Genomic DNA, 20499 nt, shown 5'->3' with positions numbered 1-20499 from the left:
TGAACCTTCTTCTCTCCACTCATTCTCCAATCACCTCTCTCCTTTTTCTCTGTGCTGGTACTCCCCTCCAATGCTAAATCAAGCCTTTCCAGGATCAGGACCCTCTGTTTTCTTCTTCACGGGAATCATTTCTTATGCTAATTGTGCCTTGGGTATTCAGAACTTCTAGACAAATTAATATCCACTTATCAGAGATTGCATTCCATGTGTATTCTTTTGTGATTGGGTTACCACACTTAGGATATTTTCCAGATCAAACCATTTGACTACAAATTTCATGAATTCATTGTTTTTAATTGCTGAGTAGTATTCCATTGTGTAAATATACCACATTTTCTGTATCCATTCCTCCATTGAGGGACATCTGAGTTCTTTCCAGCTTCTGGCTATTATAAATAAGGCTGCTATGAACATAATGGAGCATGTGTCTTTATTGCATGCCGGGGAATCCTTTGGGTATAGCAGGGTCCTCCAGAAGTGTCATGTCCAGTTTTCTGAGGAACCGCCAGATTGATTTCCAAAGTGGTTATATTATCTTACAACCCCAGCAGCAGTGGAGGAGTGTTCCTCTTTCTCCACATCCTTGCCAACACCTGCTGTCTCCTGAGTTTTTAACCTTAGCCATTTTGACTGGTGTGAGGTGAAATCTCAGAGTTGTTTTGATTTGCATTTCCCTAACGACTAATGATGTTGAACATTTCTTAAGGTGCTTCTCAGCCATCCGAACTTCTTCAGGTGAAAATTCTTTGTTTAGATCTGTACCCCATTTTTTTACTCGATATTTTTTTATTTGCATTTCAAATGATTTCCCCTTTTCTAGCCCCGCACTCCCCGAAAGTCCCATACCCCCCTTCCCTCCCCCTGTCCTCCCACCCACCCCTTCCTGCTTCCCCGTTCTGGTTTTGCCAAATACTGCTTCACTGAGTCTTTCCAGAACAACAGGCCACTCCTCCTTTCTTCTTGTACCTCATTTGATGTGTGGATTATGTTTTGGGTATTCCAGTTTTCTAGGTTAATATCCACTTATTAGTGAGTGCATACCATGATTCACCTTTTGAGTCTGGGTTACCTCACTTAGTATGATGTTCTCTAGCTCCATCCATTTGCCTAAGAATTTCATGAATTCATTGTTTCTAATAGCTGAATAGTACTCCATTGTGTAGATATACCACATTTTTTTTGCATCCACTCTTCTGTTGAGGGATACCTGGGTTCTTTCCAGCATCTGGCAATTATAAATAGGACTGCTATGAACATAGTAGAGCATGTATTCTGTACCCCATTTTTAATAGGGTTATTTGGTTCCCTGGGGTCTAACTTCTTGAGTTCTTTGTATATATTGGATATTAGCCCTCTATCAGATGTAGGGTTGGTGAAGATTTTTTCCCAATTTGTTGGTTGCTGTTTTGTCCTTTTGACAGTGTCCCTTGCCTTACAGAAACTTTGTAATTTTATGAGGTACCATTTGTCAATTCTTGATCTTAGAGCATAAGCTATTGAAGTTCTGTTCAGGAACTTTTCCCCTGTGCCCATGTCCTCAAGGTTTTCCCCAGTTTCTTTTCTATTAGTTTCAGTGTGTCTGGTTTTATGTGGAGGTCCTTGATCCACTTGGAGTGGAGTTTAGTACATGGAGATAAGAATGGATCAATTTGCATTCTTCTGCATGCTGACCTCCAATTGAACCAGCACCATTTGTTGAAAAGGCTATCTTCTTCCACTGGATGTTTTCTGCTCCTTTGTCGAAGATCAAGTGACCATAGGTGTGTGGATTCATTTCTGGGTCTTCAATCCTATTCCATTGGTCCACTTGCCTGTCACTGTGCCAATACCATGCAGTTTTTAATACTATTGCTCTGTAGTATTGCTTGAGGTCTGGGATACTGATTTCCCCAGAAGTTCTTTTACTGTTGAGAATAGTTTTTAGCTATCCTGGGTTTTTTGTTATTGCAGATGAATTTGAGAATTGCTTTTTCTAACTCTATGAAGAACTGAGTTGGGATTTTGATGGGGATTGCATTGAATCTGTATATTGCTTTTGGCAAGATGGCCATTTTAACTATGTTAATCCTGCCAATCCACGAGCATGGAAGATTTTTCCATTTTCTGAGGTCTTCTTTAATTTCTTGCTACTTTCGGCTTCTCTGGGCCACGTGGTTCTGCTCCATCTTCCATCTACCTCCTCTCCCTCTGTCTTCCTGTGGCTTCCATCTCCTCATCTCTCTCTCCTTCCTCTCTCCCCTCTCTAAAACCTCCAATCACACCTTTCCTTTCCACTGCCCAAGCACAGGCTCTATCCTTTATTTGACCAGTTAACATGGGAGGAAGTTTCACATGAAATCACCTGTGTATGAGATCCTCTCCTAATCAGGCAGCCCCTATTGAAGAAGCAGAATTAGCATCAAAATATAAGCATCACCAAGGCAATCCACAACAGCAGGTTAACATGAGAAGACTTTGGGAAGAGTGAGAACAACTAGAGTTCAGAAAAAAACTTCCAGACCACAGTATAGCCTTTGACCTGGCCACAGTGAGGTCTATGTCTGTAGTTCCTTACTGAATAACAAGATAAATGTTTGTATATCTTCGTTAGCATTCTTCACCTCAGTTCAGACAGGTTCTGAGTAATGACTGTGCCGGAAAAAAAAGGCATATTTCAGCATGTCATGAATAGGACAACTTGTACAACTTTCAGTACACATAAGGAATAGTCCTTGATTTGCTTCTGTGGTTCATGATGTGAAAATTTCAGTACGACATATGAGAAAAGTTCTCAAGCCATGACAAATAAGAAAGTAGTTCTCATGTGGTAGATCTTTTTTCTTCCAACAGTTACACTTGGATACATCCCTAATATACTTGTAGACAATAATGTTGGGCTATATTAACTTATTTGCTGATTATGAAAGTACTAAAGCATTATGACAATAAATATATAGCTAGAAACAAAGAATTCCTATTAGGATAAGTTTGGGGACTTATCCTAAGTGTCTACAAGAGAGAAGACTCACTGCTAACATTTGCTAACAAATTTTAAAGTGTAAAGGCTTCAAATAAAATTGCCTTCTAGGAAATAAAATTTTTAAATGAGAGATAACTTAAATGGGTTGTATTTGAACACATAAACAATTAGGAAGACACCATCTCTCTTTATAAAACTATAAGTTTAAAATGGATTAAAAAACATGAATTAAATTTACACTAATAACCACAACTTGCCAAAGAACTACTGATCTAATAATAGAGTTATTAGGTTAGCAAAATTATGTTTTACACATGTGTACACACATACTCAACATAAAGGCATTTGAAATATGGAATATGTCTTCTCTTTTTATCTCATTATCTGCCATTTTGCTCTATTGTCCCATCCAACTTATTCTTCATCTATGCATGAGCAGAATCATTGTAGCAGAAGTCAGTACAAGTAGCTAGTTTGTTAACTTCTCAGCCACTCTTGGGATCCAGTTATAGATGAAATCAAAATGTGTTTTTACCCACTGAACTGGGTGATTCATGCCACACGCCGCCTTCCCAGGATCTTTTCTTTCTTTGAGTATTTCTATACTGGTGAAAGAAACCAATCCCAGTTCAGGGGGAAATTTAGGACAGTTAATCATAAGTTTTCCATCTCAGCATTCCTTCAGTCTTAAAGGACCATGAGTTGATGATTGCCCTCAAGACCTCCACATAGAAGTACAAACAATTATTTACTACAACTATCTATTACCAAGGCTCCACAGAATTGATACGATGGTTTTGCAGTGTAAGAACACTAAAAAGTCAAAGAAAAACAAAGATATGTGGCTATAAATACTGAACAGGTGAGAAACAAACACTCTAATTCTTTTTGAAGACATCAAAAACAATCTGCTTTATCCTCCATAGTCAGCATTTGAGAATGCTAAATGTCCACAGAGGAAAGTCATAGTCTCAGAACTCAGTCTTTTGTTCAAAAACTAGGCATGTGAGCACAGTGCCTAATATCTACCAAAATTCCAGAATCCATGGGGAAGGCAAGTATACTGTGTCTTTTATATTATATTTTTAAATTAAAATGTTCTCATGCAATATATTGTGATCATATTCTTTCCTGTTATCCAATACTTGACTGATCATCACCACTGTCTACTTACCCAACTTAACCTTCTTTCATTTTCTTTCTCACCAAAATTAAAAATTAAAAAAAAAAATCCAGACGGGGTAAACAAAACAGAGAAACATTTTTTAAAAAAACAACATAAAAATGTCAAAATATATACATGTATGCACATGTTCACACACACACGCACACACACACATATGTGCATGCGCAACCCAAAATCAACAACAAAACATGGCATCCATTATGGAGTCCATTTTGCTTTGGCCAAAAAGACCTAGGCATGGGGACTGTTTTGGAGTGTGGTTAAAAGCAACTGGAGAAAATTGATTTTCCCTTCCCCAGCAGTATCAACTACAGATACCTTCTTGTTCTGGGCCGGACATTGTGTCCACTTCTTCGACTCCATGCTGGGATTTTTGTCTTGTTTGAACTATTCAAATTTTCTATCTGCAGTCACAGGCTCTGTGAGTTCATATGTGTACCAGTCTTTTGTCCAGAAGATAGATTCCTTAAAGTCATGCTTCATCTCTGGCCCTTACAATCTTTCTTCCTCCTCTCCACATAAATCCCTAAGCCTTGAGGGAGGGGGGTTGATAAAGACATCCTGTCTGAGGCCGAATGCTCCAAGGTCCCTCACTCTTTATATATTGTGAACCAATGTCCTTAATGTCAGACCAGCTTTCCTTTACCAGGTATTGGATAAATAAATTAAGAAGTAAGCTTGAATTCTCTGGCACAGGAAAGGACTTTCTAGATGACACTATTGACATAGTCATTAAGAACAATTAATATACGGATCTCATGAAACTAAAATATTCTATAGCAATGGATGTTATCACCAAGCAGAGTGGTAACCTACAGAATGAAAACTATCTTTAACAATTACACATCTGTTAGAGGGTTACTATCTACCATACATAAAAAAAAAAAAAAACACCAACAACAAAAGCATTGAACATCAAGAAAACAAGTAACCCAATTTAAAGTAGAATATAAAACTAAACAGAGAGTTCTCTTCTACACTGTGGGTAGGACTTCAAACTTCTATAGCCCCTATGGAAATCAGTTTGACAATTCCTCAAAATGCAGAAAATTGATATGCCTCATGATACAGCTATACCAGTCTTGGATACATGCCTAAAGGACTCTACATGTTACTATATAGATACTTGCTCATCCCTGTTCATTGCTTCTCTAATCATAGGCGCTGGAAACTAAAAGCAATCTAGCTGTCAATCAACTAATAGATAGCAAGAATGTGGCACATTTACACAATAGAATATTATTCAACTGTAAAGAAAAAATTGAAATTTCCAGATAGATGGAAATAGAAACACTTAGCTTGAGTGAATTAACACAGACCCAAAAGACATAGATGATATTTTTCCCTTAAGCTTAGAATATGTGTCTTAACCCAAACAGCCACAGAAGTTAGCTAGCTAGTAATAGACTTTGGGGGGGAAAGAGCATCTCCTAAGAAAGGGAAAATAGAATTTAGTGTTCTGAAAAGATAAGAGGCAAATAGAATAAGAAGATTACATAGGAGAGGAAGGGACGCCAGGGTAAAGGGTGAAACGTGGAGAGGCACAACTCACACAGGGCCCCATGACCACTTGCAAGTAAAGAAGTGTGGAGAAGGGGGGATCGTCGAAGAATTTGGTTTATTATTTTATTGGATTCTTATACCTCTAACACCCTTCTAACCCTTACACCACCACCCCAACAATAAGTAGGAGAGAATGTACACTGCGGGAAACACTGTGACACAATATACCCTCCACAACAAGAGGGATTTTTTTCTTTTAGGGAGAAGGTCGCAAGGAGAGAGAGAGCGCGCAGGTATTAAGGGATGGGGGCATGAGTGTAATCAGGGTGCATAATGTAAAATTAACATGGAATCAATACAAAGTTAAATAATGAAAAAAAAGTAGAGGGCTAAGACTTCCAAATCTAAGTTGACAGAACCACAAAAAGGCACTATTTAGTTAGTTAGTTAGTTAGTTAGTTAGTTAGTTAGTTAGTTATTCTCTCTCTCTCTCTCTCTCTGTGTGTGTGTATGTGTGTGTGTGTGTGTGTGTGTGTGTGTGTGTGTGTGTGTGTGTGTGTGTGATGTGTGATGTGTGCAGGTTTGTGAGGAGAACTTGGATGTAAGACCCCTTGGAACTGGAGCTATAAATGGTTGCAAGACATTCTCTGTTCTGTTTTTGGAGTAGACCCAATCCCTCAAGCTAGTCTCTGACACTGTAACAGAAGACCACTTGCATCTTTCCTTCTCTGTCTACATCTCCTATTGATCCTACAGATTATCCCTTCCTGCCCTGCACCATCACTCACCACTGTGTCACACCTTCTAAAAGACTAGGTGGCCTGTCAGCCACTCTGTGCTCTCTAATCCATCCTTTGCCTAACCTCCTTCTCCCATTATAGCTGCACCCCAGCCTCAAACACCAATAGGCCTTCCCTGCGAACATGCCAGCTAAGCAAGGAGACAAAAGAGGCAACACACAACCATCAGTCTCTGAAAATTCAGAGATGAAATCAAAGGATATGGAGCAATTCCCCCTTGGTAAGAGCACAACCTTGTGTGGGCACTATGCAAATCAATATGGATGTTCCTCAGAAAAATATCAAGTATATCTACCTCAAGACCCAGGTGCTCTAATCTTGGGCATATTCTGGAAGGACACTCCATCCTACCACAAAGGCACTTACTCAACTATGTTCATTGTGGCTTTATTCATAATAGAAGTGGAAAATAACCTAGATGTTCTTAACCGAATAATAAAAGAAAATTTGTTACATCTACACAATGGACTTTTACTCATCTGTTAGGAAAACAAAAAGGCTTCATGAAATTTCCCGGCAAATGGAGGAAACTACAAAATAAATCATCCTGAGTGAGGTAACCCAGACCTAGTATGTCGATTATGATAGTATTCACTTATTAATGGTTATTAGCTGCTAAGTAGATGATAACAAATCCACAATCCTTAGACCCAAAGATGGCAGAGAGGATCTAAGGGAGATGCATGGGTCTCTCTGTGGGAAGGGGATATAGAATAGATATTGTGGGTGGACTGAAGGCAGCTGGAAAATGGAGTGGTAGGGATCTGGTGTGGGGCTGAGATGGAGGGAGGGAGTTCAGGGAGAAACAGTTAGAATTGGGACACTCATGAAGGGAGTCTGGAACCTTAGTACGCTAGAAACTTCTTGGAATCCATGATGGTAATTCTAGTAAGGACTAGGAATGTGGGATAGCAGTCTGAACTGGTCATCTTTTGTAGCTAGGCAAGACGACCAGTGGTAGCACATTGTGTCCACACTAGAAATCAAACTCTGATCCTCAGCCAGAGAAGAAAGAGCTTTTAACTGCTGAGCCATCTCTAGTTCCCAGTGTCAATTCTATAAGAACTCTTACATTTTGTAATATTTTCTCAAGGTCATTTTGCATGCAAAGAAATAAATAAGTATGCTTTAAGGACACATAAGAAATTGTCTGCAATGTAAAATTAATAGAAAGATAAAAATGGAAGCCAGTTCTAATTACAGGTAAGCTGTAATTATAGTGATGTTTGGAATTTTGGCCTGTTCTATAAAAACTTCAATAAAATTTGCCAAACCAAGTATCCAAAAAGCAATCTGTTTGCCATTTTAAAAATTTAATCAGAGACATTTTCATTGTGCAGTGTGTCTAGAAGGGACTAGGTGGTGATTCCTACCACCCTCTCCCATTGCTAACCCTGTTGTTTCCGGCTTTGCAACAGCGCTCAAATATTCTGAATTTGCCCTGTGTCTTCAATTATACAGGTCAGAACTGGATTGGACTTAGTGTCAGAACAGACTAAACAGTACAGTGTTCCACAGCTCCTCTTCCCTCGGCCCCCTACCTGGGAGTAGACACCCATGTCGCCTGTCACATGTCACCTGTCAGCTTTGCTTATCTGCTCTGCTTTCTGATCGCTCACCTCCTTTGTCATCTTAGACCATTGGCATTCCATTCCCAGAGATGAATGTGCCCCTAGAATGTTCAGACTTAGTGCCCCCAAGTTAGGAATGGTTTCCTAACATGGAGAACATTTGAAAATTGATGTGTAAGTACTGGATTGTGGTAGAACATCTGATTTTAACTTTAACAAATATAAATTTTCAAAAATTACTTTCCTGGACTTTGAAGATTAAATGTTGACTCATAAGGGGAAAAATGCTAGCATTATTCTGGTCTGTGACAAAACCAAAGAGATAATCCATGCACCAATTAAACAAATATATCCTCATGTTCTACAGCTAGCAGTGTGGTGCTATGGTTGTACATTAATTGGATTTGGATCTTGCTCCTATATCTTCCTTTCACACTGTTTCGAAACTAATTCAGAATAGAGTGAGGGTAACTAGGTCAAGGTCAGGTTAAAGAGACATAATTTATGCTGGGTAATTTCAATGCCTTACAAAATAGTGTCTGCTAGATATTATTACATGTTTTAAAGTAAAACCTGCTAACTAGGCAAAGTCCTCAAAGATATTCCCTAAATATCAAACCATAAACAAGTTCCATCACACCCAGCTATTAAATCATTTCACAGTACATTTTAGTCAATAAATAACTACGTACTACACAGTGTGAGGTTTTCCTTCTGTGTATACACTGTAGAAGTATTTAGTCAAACTAATTAACATAGCCAATATTTTATTTCGCTGTTTTTATTTTCTTCAAAAAACAAAAAATGATTTCTGGACCCACTTAGGGATTTAACACACACAGATACACACACACACATACACACACAGAAAGAGAGAGAGAGAGACAGAGAGAGAGAGAGACAGAGACAGAGACAGAGAGACAGAGACAGAGAGACAGAGACAGAGAGACAGAGACAGAGAGAGACAGAGACAGGACAAAGACAAAGAGACAGAGACAGAGAGCGAGAGAAACAGAGAAAGAGAGACAGAGACAGACAAAGACAGACACAGAGACAGAGAGACAGACAGACAGTAGGAAGAAAGGAGGTAATTGTTCAGGTAGATCTAGTGGGAGGGTAGGATCTTTGGTAGTGAACTCTAAGATAAAATTATATCACTGCTCCACAGCTGTTCTTTAGCTTCTTATCTGGTGATGGAATCTCTGCATAAGGATTTTTCCATGCTGAACCACCAAACATGTGGTTCTAATCAGTGGTGACTCATGTCATCATCATGACCCTTTGCTTCCCAAAGTGTAAACTAAATAAAAATAGAGAATTCACCGTTCTACAGAGTGTAAATGTAGCACAATTGTTAAACAAAATACAATGACGCTCCCTACCCTCCTGTGAAAAACAATTAACCGAAGATAAGTAGCAATTCAAAGAGTTGTCAGACACTGATGAATAGTCATTGCCACAGTAAGAATCTGTAACTCTTTGGGGGAGATAGAAATATTGTGTGTCTTGATTGTGTCGGACTGTGGATAATATGGGATACTAATAGATTAAAAAATACATCGAAGATATATGTATTCTAGAAGAATAAAGTTTACAAAAACTGAGTTGAAAATAACTGTGGAGGGACAATAAGGATAAAAGTTTAGACAAACAGACAGAATTTTTACACATCTGTGCTTAGTGTTGCTCTATTCATGATAGCAAGGAAACAGAACCAGCCTAGAAGTCCACCAGCAGATGAACAGATACTGAGATGGTGTGCATACAAACAATAGAATAATACTCAGCTGAAAGCAAAAGACGAAGTGTGCCTGAGCACAGATGGACCCGGGAAGTATAACACACAGCAAAGTGATGCAAACTCAGGGGACCCTAGCCTAAACTACATTCATGTATGGATACAATCAGATGTAAGTGTGGGTGAAGTCTCAAAATTTAGAGAGGAGACCAGGATAAGGTAAACTTCTGTGATGGCGGAGGACAGAATGTAGACAGGACACGTGGTTCAGGAAAGGGACTAGAAAGTTAACATGTTTTAGTTTAAACTCTATCATGACAGATATGCTAATTCCACACATCTGTGTATCAAAAAATCAGAATCATTTTTACATTCCAGAACAATCCAACATGAGAAGCCAGTACTTTACTAGTCAGAGTATTTTTTTTCTTTTTGATCCTCTTGACCATCAGTGTAAAAAGAATTAGACATGATTCTTTCCCGAACCCATTTGGCATATTGATTCATTGAAAACATAATTTTTTTTCTAATTTCAGTTCAAACTACACTAAATAACTCTTATTGCAATATTATCTGATATGTATATTTTGGTACTATGTGCAAAATAAGTACACAGGATTTTTTAAAGACTCTAGGTTATTTTAGAATTTCAATGATGGTCACATGGAACTTTTCAATATAGTTTTGTTTATGTTCCTTATATTTTATATTTTCATTAATATACAAGAAATAATTCACAGGATGCAGGGAAATTAAACCCTTGATTCCATTCATAAGGATCTAAATTATGTCAGCCACTAAGGAAATCACCATAGAAATTTATCATAAAACTAAAATTAGAGCAGCTCTAAGACCAAGCTCTGAGACTCTTTGGCCTTACATCCACATGAAACATTCCCTAACCCCCAAGAACCAGGATGCTTTTCCTGGTTTCATAATCTAAAATGAAATTTCCACTGCACATGTCCCCAAAGCCTATGTACCCAAGGTGTCATTGCTGGAGTCTCATTGTGGGAAAGTGACCACTCTTCCCTGCCTCCCCAGTAATGACCTATGATTTAGCCTTTAAGTGCCTAAGTATGTGTATAGCTTATTGGGTCGCCAGGCCGGGGAAAGCTATTGCAATGAATATGTAGGTTTCTTTTAAACATTAAAATAAAAATTTGTATAGACTTCCTTTCTCTTAATTGGATGTCCCCTTTGGAACACTCTTCTCTTAAGCCTGTGTGGAATTCAAATCCTCCACAACTAGAGTGGGTCCTAGCTCTACCTGTCTTGAGACTTGACTGAGGTGTTTCGCAACATTAAGGGTTGTTTCTAATGTTGGAGTTCTGTTAAGTGTGTAAAACTTCTTAACTATAAAAATATATGTATAACACCTAAAAATTATAAATAAAAAGAACCAGTTCTGAAACTTCTTAGTATATATTCCAATGAATCAAAATCCACCTGCACTAGAGATACTGATATTTATTTGGATGCTATACACAAGAACTAAGTTTGGAAAAAATGGTCCTCAAAAATAAATAGGCAAAAACTTGTGCAATACAATAGAATTAGTCAACTATAAAGAAGAATACAGTTGTATCATTTTTAAGAAAATAGATGGAACATAAATTGTTTTCCTTTCATATTTCCTTCTATAGGGGTTAGAATTTTGTTCTTTAAAGTCTTTAATTTAACCAGCATTCTCAATTAATCTGGACCCATGAGATCCCTCAAACACTGGACCACCAAACAGGCAGCATACACCAGCTAGCATAAGGCCCCCAACACACATACAGTAGAGGTCTGCCAGGTCTGTGTTCATTCAAAGATAATGCACCTAACCCTCAAGAGACTGGAGGCCCCAGGGAGTTTAGAGGTCAGGTGGGGTGGCAGGTGGGGACATCCAGGTGTAAATGGGGTGAAAAGGAGGTATGGAATGTGGAACAGTCAGAGAGGGTGGACAGGGATGGGGGGGGGATAAAATATGGAGTGTAAAATATAAATAAATAATTTTTTAAAAAGTCTTTAATTCATTGAGAGATAACTTTTGGTTTTGCTGTGAGGAAAAGTTTCAATTTCACTATTTTGTAGATAAAAGGGTTTCTGCTGAAATGTTTTCACAGCAATCATTCCCTCCCCATTGCCTGGTGTTGGTACCATTGTCAAGAAGCAAACTACCATATGTGCGATGGTCTATTTCTCCATTTTCTGTTCAACTCTACAGATATATGCATCTCTATGACACACGCATGCTGCCAGTCCTCGATAAATTGTGAAATGAAGATGGCACACCACCAGATAAGCTCTTCAAGATCACTTGTTCTTTTAGATTCATATCTACTCTTTGCCAGTGATCCAATGAGTCTCCCTGTTCCCAGTGGCACATCGTTTGCAACGGGACAAAAGCTGATCTGTACAAATAAGTGAGGCTAGCCACTTATTTGTGGCCACTCAGAAAAAAACAAATATTATTTTAGATTTATGAGATCAACATGTCAGGGGAAAAGATGTCATAAACATTAAAAAGTGATTCAAGCAAACTAAACTAAAAAGAAATTCAAACAAAGGAAAGGAAGGGAAAGTTAATTTAGAATAATAAGAGTGTGTACCTTACGTATTCAACAGAAACATCACACATGAAACTATAATTTATGTTCTGTAAAACTGTTACACACTAATAAAAAGCATTCAATTCAGAAAAATATCTATATTTCCTGATGTTGTCAAATGGCATCTGAATTTTTTCACTTTCTAAGACTGAATAATATTGAGTCATCTGTATTTACCGTATTCTTGCTAATTCTCTTTATTCTCATGTTTTCCACATATTTGGAATTTTGTAAGTAAGGCTACCTTGAACTTTGTCGTACCAATATCTTTTAGTTCCTACTGTGAAATCTTTTTGAAATATGGCCAGATGAGCAATGGTGGCATATGGTATTTACTATTTAGCTTTCTGATCAAAGTTAATTTTCTGCCACAAGATCATCATTTTTTAAACACTTAAACAATTTAGTCATGAAATGAATATGGATTTATATGTACAACATGATGGTATATCTAGTTATAATATTTGCCGATTATTCCCATGGAACAGAGCCTAACACCACATTCTATATGTGCTATTTTGTTCTACCTTCCATGTATAATGAAGTTTAATTTGAAAATTAAGCAAAGTATAAATTAGCAATAGAGGTTCACAAAAAATGAAGTATAACCATATTATACAGTAAGTTTGGTTTTTTTTTTCTAAAAAATAATTTACTGCCCTGAACTGGTTTTTGTGACATGAAAAGATTCCAATGGCTGCATGATAACACAGTGAAGTAAGTAAGGTAGCATTTTAATGGTGAAGTGTTTTTAAGCTAATAAATCAATTTCACTGCAAGGCAGCCATTGAAATACCACAGAAGTCATCTTAAAGCAAGATGACAGTAAATAATTTAGACAGAAGCTGTTTCTATGGAAGAAGAGGCTGATCCTCAGTTCACCAGAACAGAGAAGGTTGGAACCAGATTCCATTAGACTAACGAGGACACCTCTCAGTTAAAAGCTCATGGATTATTTATTTCAGTAATTTCCATTTAATATGATTAAACAACAGATTATGCTTGGTAACCAAAACTGAGGACACCAGGAGAGGATACTGATACTGTATGTGTTAAATCTCTCACCTCACTCTGTGACATCTGTAATAGTCATTATATTAGTAAGTTGTCGTGTGGTGGCTAAGGTCAGTGAGAAGCTGGCCCTGGAGACAGCATGGCCCCGTGGATCTGTGACCCAACCACATTGTCAAAGACAACTCATTTAGGAATGAGTTGTATACCCCATCAGTAATAGCGGAAGGAAAAAGGAAAGCCACTGCTCCAGTTGTCCCTGATGCATGGTGGGTCTGATCTGATGTTCTCTATTCAGCTGCAGGTTAAGGTTTTATTCTTGTTCTCCTTCTGGATATATAAGAATAATTTCAATCAAAGTACAAGTATCATGGGTCATTCTCATTACAGAACAGATCCTCTTTTCATTCCCAACATCTGTCCACATAAACTCTATTCATTTGAAGCATTCCCTAAGTAGCCTTTATTTTTGAGTACCCACAGAGCAATCACAAAATTACTTCTCATTGTGACTTTTTCTCTTTCGTAGTTTTTTGAATATAACATTGATAACTTGAACATTTTCTTTTAGAAGAAACATGCTAATTCTTTGCAAATAAATAACTTGGCATGTTGACATTTTTAGAATTGTATTAATAAAGATCTTTCATATTGTTTGTATTGATCCTTCATTAGGTACATTATTTGGGGATATTTATCCATGCTATGAATTGTCATTTAACTCCCTGGATAATCTTCTTTGGTGTGACAACAGTCATTTAATTGTTTTTCTCTATATTTCCAAACAAGTTTTTATTATTTAATAGTTTCAGATATTTATATAATTAATTTAATGTCTTATCCCTATTCTCACATCTCCTCTTCTTCCTTCATCCTATAAAGTCTTTCTTCCCAACAGCTGCCCCCTTCTACTTTCATGATCTCTTTCCTCAGCATAGGTGGAAGTTTATCTGAACAAGAACAAGTTTCCCATAGCTGTACCACCTAGAAAATGACAGTTCTTCCTTCAAGAGCCCAGCAGTGCTTCAGGGATGACTGGAGTCTCATGGGTCCCTCTTCTTCCATGGCTGAGTCCTGTCCAGCCATGGCAAGGGCAGTGTGACATGGTTCCTGCCCCTGGAATGAAACCAGCAGAGCATGGGCCTCCAGGAGTGTTGATAGTTGCTGTGAGATAAGGCTTGTTTGTATAAATACACACAAACACACACACATACACACATACGTATACACACACACACACACACACACACACACAGCTATCAAAGACTCCGTGATAATTTAAAACAGAAGGAGTCCAGGAATTGAGGGTGTGCCTATGTCTCAGCAAAAATGGTAAAAGCTGAGACCTTCAGGACAGCCCTGAACACAGGACAGGCTGTGAATAAGAACACTGAAAACATGAGTTCAAAAATATACAATTTCTCACCTATGCAAAGTATAAGGATGCAATATGAATTATATAAGGAGCTCCACAGACCTAAAAAAACAGAGGCAGCTGCACTATGAGCCAGCTTGTGAGAAAGATAACTAAAAAAAGAGATAAAGAGACATAGGAAGTGGTGATCACAGGGCAAGATACAACCCACCTAATTTTTTTTGTTCCTGCTTACAAAGAAATGCAAGCAGGTTCCTGAGTTCAGGACTAGAGTTGGTAAGAATTGAGATTTCACCTCACACCAGTCAGAATGGCTAAGATTAAAAACTCAGGAGATAGCAGGTGTTGGTGAGTATGTGGAGAAAAAGGAACTCCACTGTTGGTGGGATTACAAGCTGGTACAACCACTCTGGAAATCAGTCTGGCAGTTCCTCAGAAAACTGGGCACAACACTTCCGGAGGACCCTGCTATACCACTCCTGGGCATATACCCAGAGGATTCCCCAGCATGTAATAAGGATACATGCTCCACTATGTTCATAGCAACCCTATTTATAATAGCCATTGGAAAGAACCCAGATGTCCCTCAGCGGAGGAATGGATACAAGAAAATGTGGTATATATACACAATGAAGTGCTATTCAGCCATTAGAAACAATGAATTCATGGAATTCTTAGACAAATGGATGGAGCTGGAAAACATCATCCTACATGAGATAACCCAGTCTCAAAAGAACACTCATGGCATGCACTCACTGATAAGCGGATATTAGCCTAGAAGCTTGGAATACCCAAGACACAATGCACATATCAAATGATGTCCAAGAAGAAGGAAGGAGTGGCCCCTGGTTCTGGAAAGGCTCAGTGCAGCAGTGTAGGGGAATACCAGAACAGGGAAGTGGGAAGGGGTGGATGGGGAGCAGGGGGAGGGAAGAGGGCTTATGGGACTTTCGGGAGGGGAGGGGGATCCAGGAAAGGGGAAATCATTTGAAATGTAAATAAAGAATATATCGAATAAAAAAAAAAAAAGAATGGTAATGTGAGGACAGGTCCCAGCCAGCTGCCCTCCCACTTAACAAAGGCAGGCAGAGCTTGGAATTCTTTTGCAATGTTAAAAAAAAAAAAGTGCTTATAGTCTCATTCTAAGAAACAAGGGGCTGGGGGACTGAAATGAACAAACGGGAACCTGGATTAAGCCTAAATTGATTTGTAAACAAAAACCTGGGCTTTTGATCTTCAATAGATGAGCCACTCAGAGAATTTTCAGAATAGCAAGAAAAAGCTGTCTTGCTAGCAAGAAAACACTGAAGGTCTCAGCATTTACCACTTTTGCTGAGACATAAACACACCCTAGATTCTGGACCCCACTGTTTCTAATTATGCTGCAATCATTAACCTTGGCATTGAGAACATTCCCCAAAGAAGAAACTTAAAGTTATATAAAAAAAAAAAATAGAAAAGAAAGAAAAAAACCCAACAATAAAACACAGAGGGGGGGGTGGGGGAGGGAGAGGGGGAGAGAGAGCAAGAGAGAGAGAGAGAGAGAGAGAGAGAGAGTAGTTTAAACCAGGAAAGGGGATATTTGAAATGTAAATAAGCAAAATATTTTTGGTTGTGAGCCTAGCCTTTAACAGGGAGAGGGGGGATGGGATTAGGGGTTCCGGGTGGCAGGGTTGGAGGGGACCTGGAAAGAGAATAACATTCAAAATGTCAATAAAGAAAATGTCCAATAAAATTAATTAATTAATGAATTAAATAAATAAATAAATAAATAAATAAATAAATAAATAAGAAAAGCTGTCCCACACAGAAACAGAGCAATCTGGTAAACTATCTCCAGCAGAACATAAGTCATCAGTTTATAACCCATACTTTGACTTGGATTGACCCACAATTTCACTGTCCCTGGGCACTTCTCTCAGAAACTCCAAGCCAAGCCTGGTTCTTGGTGTGGTGAAAGGCCTAGTTGAGTGTGGGTGTTGTGCAGAAAGCCATAGCTGGGGGTGGGGGGGCGGGGAATGACATTGTGATGTACATCTGCCTAGTCCCTGTTTCTTACATTTTCCCACTCTCCTTTCTCCCATGTTCTCTGAGATTCAGAGAGGTGCCACAGTTGTCCCATTTAATGCTGCGAACTCTGCCATCGCTTCTTCTTGGCCCAACTTGCGGCCAATTATCTGCATTAATCACCATCTGCTATAGAAAGAACGTTTCCTGAGAAAGCTGGGCTCAACAGTAATAACCATTAGAATTGATAAGTAAGTTAATGATAAGAACATTTACCAAAACACTAATACTAAGTTCCTTGCCAACCACAGAGTCTTCTTGACCAGATTTATAAAACCAGCCTGTGTGTTTCCTGTGGAGCAGGCTCCACCATTAGAAAACCATTACTCAGGGTCTAACAATCATGCCACTATTTAGCGGGAAATCACATCTTGCCAATCAAGCCATTACTAAAGACAGCAAGATTCCAATGATTTTCTCTCCCAGTAGCCTGCACCACACCTTCTGGAAATATGAAGGGTAGCCGGCCAGGAGAAAGCTTCTAGCTCAACTCCACCTTGATTTCTTTATGCTCTGTGACCTAATTGTGTAACACCTTGAGTAATAAAATCTTAATGAGCAGCCAGAAGCAACCAGACATCTGTATTGTTTTGAGAGTTCCTGGAACCTCACTGACAACAGCTCACAGGAATATATTTGTCCTTTGATGTAAGAAGTTCTAAGTTTTGATGAAGTTGAATTTATCTACATGGAAGGCTAAAGAGAGAGGTTGGTGTCTGACAGCATTTGTTGCTCCTGCAGAGATACAAAATTCTATTCCTAACACCCACAAGGTAGCTCACCTTCACCTCTAATTCCATGCTATCTGACACCATCTTCTGAATTTCATGGCACCAGGCTTGCATATGGTTGGTTCACAGACCTGCTTGCAGACACAGCATTCATACTCATAAAATAAATAATCTAACAAAAAAAATCTAATTTTTGCTTTTGCTGCCTATTCTCGGTGTCCTACCAAGAAAATCAAATCCAGTTTTACTAAGGTTTTTTCTTATGTTTTCTTTCATGGGTGTTGAACATTTTGATCTTATACTTTGGCATTTATTGGTCCATTTAAAGATTTTTTGTTTGTTTGTTTATAAACTGTGAGACAAATTTAAGCTCCCTGTTTTATATGTTGATGTCAAGTTTCCCTAGCAGTGTTCTCTGAAAGATGATTACTTCCTCACTGGGTGGAGTTGGAACCACTGCTGTGCATAATACCACAGAAACAAGGGTTTTTTCCACATTTTCATTTTCTCAGAATGGCATATCTCCATTACATTGTCATTCTCCTCTGATCACTGCAAGTCTGTGGTAAATTTCGACATGAGGAAGTGGGAGGACTGCTGTGCAATTACTTTTCCAGTTTGTTGAGGCTCCTGAGGTTTTGTGGCCCCCCACATGAATAATAGGGTGAGTTTTTCCATTTTGAGAAATACAAGTATTAGGGATGAGGTGAAAATTAAGGTTAGTTTATAGGAATAAGCAAAGTAGCACAGACTCAAAAGGAGTAAGATTTCATACTTGGAATCTATAGGGCAGACATGTCATGAACATTGAAGGGAGATATTAGATAAGAGGAAAGAGATTTGAGCAAGGTGAAAGAGGGTGAAGTAAATTATTGTAGTGTATAGATACATCTTACCACAGCAGACTGCTGCATGTGCATATGAGATTGCCATCTTACGAAAATACACTCATTTTCTATATCATATGTATTTATTCATAAAATGTTCAACTTCAGAAATCTTTATGTTTCACCCATGTTATCGGATGATACCTGAATCTCTTTTCCAAGGCCAGATAACACTGTATCCATAGGCAACAGCCTTGTTTGCCTGTTTATCTCTTTTTCCCAATGTTGCCTATCTCCCACTGCTATGAGTTTAGTGAATCAGGACCCTTGAGCATTACTGTGCAAATATCTCTCTGATGACTTGCTATGAATTTTTTTGGTACAAACCTACAAGTAGAACATCTCATAGTATTTGATATTTGGTCTTAGAGAAAAGTTCTCTTTTCTATTAAAGGGCATATTTTTAATCACTTAAACATATCAGTTAATACCATATAGATATTATCATTATCTTAATTTTTTAATTTTATGTCCATTGGTGTTCTTGCCTTATTGATATTAGTGTGAGGGTGTTGGATCCCCTGGAAAGAGGTGTATAGACAGTCGTGAGCTGCCGTGTGGGTACTGCAAAACGAGCACAGATCTCACTGAAGAGCAGCTTGTCTTCTTAACCAAGAAACCATCCCTCTAGCCCTTTAAATGTTCATTATAACTCACAAGATCTCTCTGATCTAGACATTTTCTTAGTCGGGAAATTTTCCAATGTGGACTTTTTCACTTTTATCTCTATATTTCTGTGTGCAAGTTTTGATGGATCTGGTGTATGCTCAAACAGAAGAGACGGCACTCAGACGTCAGCTCCACTGACAAATTCCCCTATACCACTTTGGAATATAGGCAGCAATATGTTTGTGATTATGTTATAACTTTAGGACAGTGTCTCAGGGGAAGAAATGTCTATTATTTGAAGATTAATGGAAGGTTTGTTTGAAGATAAGAAATTTTCTCCACAAATCTGAGTGTACATATCTTGGACAGGTGGCTCAAAGGTGACCAAACCAGTTTGGACAGTGCAGTGTCTCCTTAGGAACTGCAGCAAACAGTAAGATTGAAAGGTTTATTTCTAAACTGTGAAATAGCAGAATCCTCTCCTAAATATTTGTGAAGAGTGAAGATATTTTCCACAGTGTTGAATACAAGAAAATAAAAAGATCTATCTTTATATTTCCGCCCCCATATGATTTTGTGGATGGAATCCCTTTACATAATATAGAGATGACACATTCATCCCTTAAAACATTAACCAAGCTATTTGTTCATTGATATAACAAACTGTTCTCAGTGGAAGTATGGATAGCCTCAACACCAGTATTTTAGATATGTAAAACCTCTTGTGAACGAACGTAGCTTTTTGACCATGTTATAATACCAGTATTTTGGACACATAAACCCTCTTCTGAATGTAGTCTTTTGACAATGTTGCAACACCAGTATTTTCGATACATAAAACCTCTTCAGAATTTAGCTTTAGGCAATGTTGTAGCTTTCCATGCAGATGAACAAATGTGTTTGTTTAATTCTACAGCATTTAATCACTGGTATAACCTGTTTTATGTCACTTTCTATTGTTGTAGCTTTCCGTGCAGATGAGCAAATGTGTTTGTTTAATTCTACAGCATTTAATCACTGGTATAACCTGTTTTATGTCACTTTCTGTTATGTCTGCCAACCTTAAATTTCACTTCCTTCTCTAAAATGCTCTATGTGAGAAGGTATAATGATGTGTCTCCAATTCTTCATTTCTCCCAGAAGTATAAACCACAAAAAAAGAAAACTGCATTAAAACTGTAAAACACAGAAAGTGGGTAACAGGAGAGGAAACGGGGAGTAGGGTGTTCACACAGAACTGGGGATCACGCCTGGTAGGAGAAAGTAGTAGAAAGGGTTCTGTAGACATTAGCTCTAGAAAAAAAGATCCAAATTAAGATGGAAGAGAAACAGAGGCGAAAACCTTCCCCATTGAAGGTTTTCTGAGATACTTTGCTATACTACACAGTGGGTACATAGTGTATGTCTTCATAACAACAGAGAACTAAACCGTTAAGCGCCTCAAGCTTTCTACTCTAGAAATTGT

The sequence above is a fragment of the Apodemus sylvaticus genome, chromosome 14 (genome assembly GCF_947179515.1).
Source record: "Apodemus sylvaticus chromosome 14, mApoSyl1.1, whole genome shotgun sequence".
In the NCBI taxonomy this organism is placed as follows: domain Eukaryota; kingdom Metazoa; phylum Chordata; class Mammalia; order Rodentia; family Muridae; genus Apodemus; species Apodemus sylvaticus.
Note: the sequence above shows the minus strand (reverse complement) of the source record.